Source organism: Lactuca virosa, chromosome 3 (assembly GCF_052849685.1).
Source record: "Lactuca virosa cultivar CGN04683 chromosome 3, Lactuca_virosa_CGN04683_v6, whole genome shotgun sequence".
NCBI lineage: Eukaryota > Viridiplantae > Streptophyta > Magnoliopsida > Asterales > Asteraceae > Lactuca > Lactuca virosa.
In genome coordinates, this window is record NC_136428.1 from 106998166 (window position 1) to 107005207 (window position 7042).

A 7042-nucleotide genomic window follows, 5' to 3' on the forward strand; every position below is an offset into this window, starting at 1 on the left:
CACATACTGGGCCTTGCCCACTGCATCAGGCCCCGCCCGGCATCGGACCGAAGTCTGGCATAATCTGGGCCCCGCCCACTACATCGGGCCCCGCCCGGCATCGGACCGAAGTCCGGAATAACTTGGGCCCCACCCACTGCATCAGGCCCCGCCCGGCATCAGACTGAAGTCCGGAATAAGCTGAACATAACATAGCATGAACATGTAGCATAATCACATAAACTGCATCGGGCTTGCCCGACATCGGACCGAAGTCCGGATCATATAACACATATCACAAACATGCACGAATCACGAAGACATCAAGCATACATACTACTGCATCGGGCCCCGTCCGACATCGGACCGAGGTACGGAACTACTATCATCTAAATGAACCGGCATTGTGGCCGTAGACCCGTTCCTACTGGAAGGAAACTCACCTCGTATGGCTGGCTGTTGAAAAACTGGGCGAGGGATTCCTATCTGCTGCTCCGGTGACTCTCCGACTATAATTCCATAACAACACTTAATCAAAAACTAATAATCTCTCTTAGGGTAAAATGACCATTTTACCCTTCTGGTCAAAGTCAACGCTAAGGTCAAAGTCAACTCTCAGTCAACCCAACTCGCCGAGTCCCTCTACCGACTCGTCAAGTTCCCACGGTTATAACATCGGGACATCTCGATCCTACTCGTCGAGTCTCATCTTGGGCTCGTTGTAACAACGTAAATTTCCAAAACAATTTTTCACTTTTAAATCATACTTTTAATCATAAAACAATATCAAAGCATAATGTATCCAATGTCATCATCACAAAACAATTCCCAGAATCTCAACATAATCTCTATGAGTGTGTATTGATCATGCCGGCGCCTTCCCGCGTTCCTCACTGGTACCTGAAACACGTAACACACAACACGGTAAGCATAAATGCTTAGTGAGTTCCCCAAAATACCACATACAACACATACGCCACTCGAGGCTACAGTACGACCCTCCGGTCGATGTGTCTCAGTGGGACCCTCCAGTCCCGTAGCTTGTTGGACCCTCTGGTCCGGTCATAGCTCGTTGGACCCTTCGGTCCAGTCTGTGTCGTTGGACCCTTCGGTCCGGTCTATATCGTTGGGCCCTCCGGCCCGGTCTATTCAACACATAGCATACATATAACACAATGCACATAATCTTATATATACACATAGCATACAAGACCCTCCGGTCTACACATAAATACCACTCTAGGTAATGTATAGTGAGAAGACTCACCTCGGGTATCTCGGATAATCTCGCACACGAAAACACTGAACTAGCCCCCGCCTAAACACATAAACAGTACTCTCGAATAAATAATGGCTCTCAAAGGCTAGATTACATCCCTTCCTACAATCCCACAGAAGGTTAAAAGACCATTTTACCCCTCCCTGACCCAAAAGTCCAAATGTTGACCAAAACCCTAAAAGTCAACAGGAGGCAGCACGCGGCGCGTACCATCTCTGTACGCGGGGCGTACGCCGGTGATCCATAATCGGGGTCTCAACCCCTTACGCTGCGCGTTCTGAGAGTTACGCCCAGCGTAAGTCTCAGTTTCAGCCTTTCTTGGATTTTGGTCTTAAACGGTTAAGACATAAACTCAAACTCTAGATCTGACTTCTCTAAGATCACTTAATCCATAAAGTCGAGACCTTTAAGCCTTTGCATGGCTGTAAAGGTCCCTAATCACTCTAACACCTTTCCTTCTTCCTCATAAAGTCTAGATCTCATCCATGGCTCAATATTCACGCCCAAGATTGGATTTTTATGAACATACAACTCATATTACCCTGAAATATGGCAGATCTTGGCCAATGGAGACCATTTGCTCATAAAGTCTCCACCTTGGGACCAAAAACCCTAAAAATTGGTCCAAGAAACACAAATAAAAAATGACAAGGAAAGCTTTGAGCTTTTTACCTCAGAAAGAAGCTCCAACCTTTGTAGAGTTCGGATCTACTCTTGTCCACCAACTTCTAGCTCCTAAAATGGCCTCCTCTTCTCTTTCACCACCTTGAAATGGCACTTTGAAGCTTAGAATACACACTTAAGCTTAATATGGGTTTTCTACTCTCTTAGGGTTCACTCACTGAAGTATGGTGGCTGGGGATAAGGCCTTAACATTCCTTTTATAGTGTACAAGCCTCAAATTAGGGTTTGCATCTGGGCCCGCTACGACTAGCGTAACCCTGGGTACGCCCAGCGTACGTAGGCGAGTCCGCGTCTAACTTAAGCGCATGAGTACGCGTAGCGTACTCTTCAGTACGCCCAGCGTACTCATTTGCCTTAATATTTCCTTTAAGGGTTAAACTTGACAACTTGGAAAAGAAGAAGGGTTTAAGAGACGCACCTGAATTCCGGGATGTTACAATTCTCCCCCACTAGAACCAGGCTTCGCCCTCGAAGTCTCATGCCGCAAACAACTCCGGATGCTGCTGCCGCATCTCTGACTCCGGTTCCCAAGTCAGCTCGGACCCTCTCCGATGTTGCCACTGGACCTGAACCAGAGGCACCTCCTTGTTCCTCAGAACCTTGATCTTCTGATCCAAGATCGCGATCGGTCTCTCAACATAATTCAGGCTCGCATCCACCTGAATATCCTCCAGAGGCACCACCACCGACTCGTCGGATATACACTTCCTCAACTGAGACACGTGGAAGGTATCATGTATATGGCTCAACTCCGCAGGTAGCTCCAATCGGTACGCTACCCTGCCCATCCTCGCGGTCACCCTGAATGGACCAATGTACCGGGGCCCCAGCTTGCCCCTCTTCCTGAATCGAATTACTCCTTTCCAAGGAGACACCTTCAGGAGTACAAAATCCCCGACCTGAAACTCGAGCTCGGATCGTCGCCTGTCCACATAACTCTTCTGGCGACTCTGGGCTGTCAACAACCTCTGTCTAACCTGCTGTATCTGCTCGGTCGTCTGAAGCACTATCTCAGTGCTGCCCATCACGCGCTGCCCTACCTCTCCCCAGCAAATGGGAGTCCGATACCTCCTCCCATATAACAACTCGAAGGGAGGCATATCGATACTCGAATGGTGGCTGTTGTTATAGGAAAACTCATCCAACGGCAAATACGTGTCCCAACTTCCTCCGAAGTCCAACACACATGCCCGAAGCATGTCCTCGAGCGTCTGAATCGTCTACTCACTCTGTCCATCCGTCTGTGGGTGGTAAGCGGTACTGAAATGCAGCCTCGTGCCCAACTCTTCGTGGAACGTCTTCCAGAACCTGGAAGTGAAACGTACATCTCGATCTGACACAATCGAGATAGGTACTCCATGCCGCGATACCACCTCCCTCACATACAGCTCTGCCAGTTTCTCTGCAGAAGAGCTCTCACTGATAGCAAGGAAGTGAGCGCTCTTCGTCAGCCGGTCGACAATCACCCAAATTGCATCGACACCCCTCGCGGTCCTTGGCAATTTGGTGATAAAATCCATGGAAATCTGTTCCCACTTCCACTGGGGAACCTCAAGTGGCTGCAACTTCCCGTGCGGATGCTGGTGCTCAGCCTTAACCCTGCGACAGGTCAAGCACCTCTCAACAAACCATGCTACATCCCTCTTGATACAGGGCCATCAATAATCTTTCTCCAGATCCAAATACATCTTAGTGGCCCCGGGATGGATCTAGAATCTCGATCTATGCGCCTCCTCCATCAGTATGGCACGTGCCCCGCCCAAAAACGGCACCCAAATCCGACCCTGAAAGATCATAAGCCCACGACTATCGGTAACGAACTCAGATACCTGCCCAATCACCCGCTCTCTCTTGCGGTTCTCCGGTCTCACAGCCTCTGCCTGGGCCTCCCGAATGGTGTCCAACACCGGAGTCATCACCGTCAACCGCATACAAATGTCTCGAATCGGGGTACTCTCCGCCCTACGGCTCAGGGCATCAGCTACAACATCAGCTTTGCCCGGGTAGTACAGGATCTCGCAATCGTAATCTTTTACCACATCCAACCATCTCCTCTGGCGCATATTCAGGTTGGGCTGATCCATCAAATACTTCAAGCTCTTGTGGTCCGTGTATATGGTACACCGAACCCCATACAGATAGTGACGCCAGATCTTGAGGGCGAACACCACTGCTCCCAACTCCAGATCATGGGTGGGATACCTCGTCTCATGAGGCTTCAGCTGCCTCGATGCATACACTATCACATGCCCTCTCTGCATACGTACTGCACCCAACCCCGATATCGATGCGTCACAATACACCACAAAATCCTCCATCCCTTCCGGGAGGGCTAACACCGGGGCCTCGCATAATCTCTGACGAAGTGTCTCAAATGAGGTCTGCTGCTCCGGGCCCCACGAAAAAGCAACACCCTTCCGGGTTAATCTGGTGAGAGGCACGGCAATCTTGGAGAAATCCCTGATAAATCTCCGATAGTAGCCGGCCAACCCCAGAAAACTCCTGATCTCGGAGGGGGATCTCGGCACCTCCCATCTCATAACTGCCTCGATCTTGGCCGGGTCGACCAATATCCCATTCTGGTTGACGAGATGCCCCAAGAACTGGACCTCTCGCAACCAGAAATCACACTTGGAGAATTTGGCGTAAAGCCTCTCCGACCTGAAAACTCCGAGAATCTTTCTCAAATGCTCCTCATGCTGCTCTCTGGATCTCAAATACACCAAAATATCGTCGATGAACACGATCACCGATCGATCCAACATTGGCCTGCATACCCGGTTCATGAGATCCATGAACACTGTCGGTGCGTTGGTGAGCCCAAAGGGCATCACCACGAACTCGTAATGCCCATAACGATTCCTGAACGCCGTCTTCTGGATGTCCTTATCACGCACCCTCATCTGATGATATCCAGACCTCAAGTCAATCTTGGAGAACCAAGACGCTCCCTGCAACTGATCGAACAGATCGTCGATCCTCGGTAAGGGGTAACGGTTCTTGATCGTCAGCTTGTTCAACTCCCGGTAATCAATGCACATCCGGTGTGAACCATCCTTTTTCTTGACAAAAAGGATCGGCGCTCCCCACGGCGAGCTACTCGGTCGAATAAACCCCTTTCCCAGCAGCTCCTGAAGCTGCGAGGATAACTCCTGCATCTCTGGCGGCGCAAGGCAATAGGGTGCCTTGGCAATCGGCGCCGCTCCCGGAATTAAATCGATACGAAACTCCACCTGCCTCTCGGGAGGCACACCCGACAACTCCTCGGGGAAAACGTTCGGGAACTCTCGCACTATCGGCACATCATCAACAGAACTAGGCCTCTCCACTGCTACTCGTGTGTCCATCACATATGCCATAAACCCACTACAACCCTGCGGTAGACTCTGCCTCGCTCTAGCAGCCGAACAGAATGCTGACCCTGAACGGGTACCCTCGCCGTACACCGTAAGAACTCCCCCACTAGGGTCTCGTATCGTCACCAACTGTCGCTCGCAGTCTATAACAGCCCCAAAACGTCTCAACCAATCCATGCCCACTATGACACACACATCCCCCATCGCAATCGGGACCAGATCTATCAGGAACTCAACACCGAAGATCTCGAGTACACAACCTCGAATCACATCCGTAGCATACACCGCTCGTTCGTTAGCTATGGAAACCCGTAGCGGTCGACTCAACGTCTCCCGCTGGATACTGATGTGCAGACTAAACGCTAAAGACACAAATGACCGACTCGCACCCGAGTCAAATAACACCAAAGCAGGTACAGAACTCACAAGAAAAGTACCTACGCATATCATAATATAAGCACAAGATCTCATAACTCAGCATAAATAAATGAAAGAATACATACCAGCCACGACATCGGGCGCTGCGCGGACCTCCTTCGCTGTCAACTGGAAGGCTCTCCCGCAAGCCTTCGGTGCCTCGGCCTTCGCTGGCCGGATCTCAGTAGCTCGAGCAGTAGGTGCAGATCCCTGCGCTAATCCCTGCAGTAGCTGTGGGCACTCAGCCTTCGGATGGCTGGTCTGGTTGTAATGAAAGCAAACCGTGAACCCCTTAGGGCAATCCCTAGCATAATGCCCCTCCTTTCCGCACTTGTAACACACCCCAGCTCTGCACACTCCCTCGTGGCTCTTACTGCACTTCCCACAAGTGCAGCCCTTCGGACCCCCATATCTCGAATCAGCGGGCTTTGCCCGCTTGGCTACCGGCTGCGCCTGTGCCGGTCGCCTGTCCCTCCTCAGAGACTCGGCCTCCTCCCTGACCTGAGTCTCCAGCTCAATCTCTCTCTTCTGGGCATTTGCCTGGAGCTCAGAAAATGTCCGGTATGACGAGTTCGCCACGAACTCACGGATATCCCTCCTCAGTATGTTCAAGTACCGGCTCATACGTGCCTGCTCAGTCGACACATGCTCAGGGAAAAACAACGCCCTCTCATGAAACATCCTCGTAATCACCATCACAGACTCAGTTCCCTGCTTGAGGGACAAGAACTCCTGGGCTAGACGTTCCCTCTCCACAGGGGGAACATACTCATCTCGAAACATCGTGGTGAACCTCTCCCAGGTCACCGCAGTAAGCTCTGCCATAGTGAAGTCTGCCGTCACAAACTTCCACCAGTCCTTCGCTCCCAAGCAAAACTGGTTTAGCGCAAACCGAACCCTCAGATGCTCCGGACACGAGCAGGTGTAGAAGCATCCCTCAATATCAGAAATCCACCTCATCGCAGCAATCGGGTCCTGCGTCCCATCAAACTCTGGTGGCTTCGTGTTGCTGAACTCTCGGTACAGCAACGAGTCACCCCCTGCGGCCTGGCAGCAGCGACGGCTGCGGTGGCCGCATCAACAACAACATCAGTAAGAGCAGCGTACCGCTCATCAAAAGTCTCGATCAGCGTGGTCTTGATAGACCCGAACATCTCTGGTATCTCAGCTCGAATGGCCGCAGCCACCTCCCTGTGAATCAACCTGCAGATCTCCTCATCATTGACACTGCTGCCCTCAGGTGTGTGGCGTGTCCCAACCATGATGTCTCTCTGAAATACAACATAAAATATCAGAGACCCGCTCGAGTATACTCGCACTCGATAAC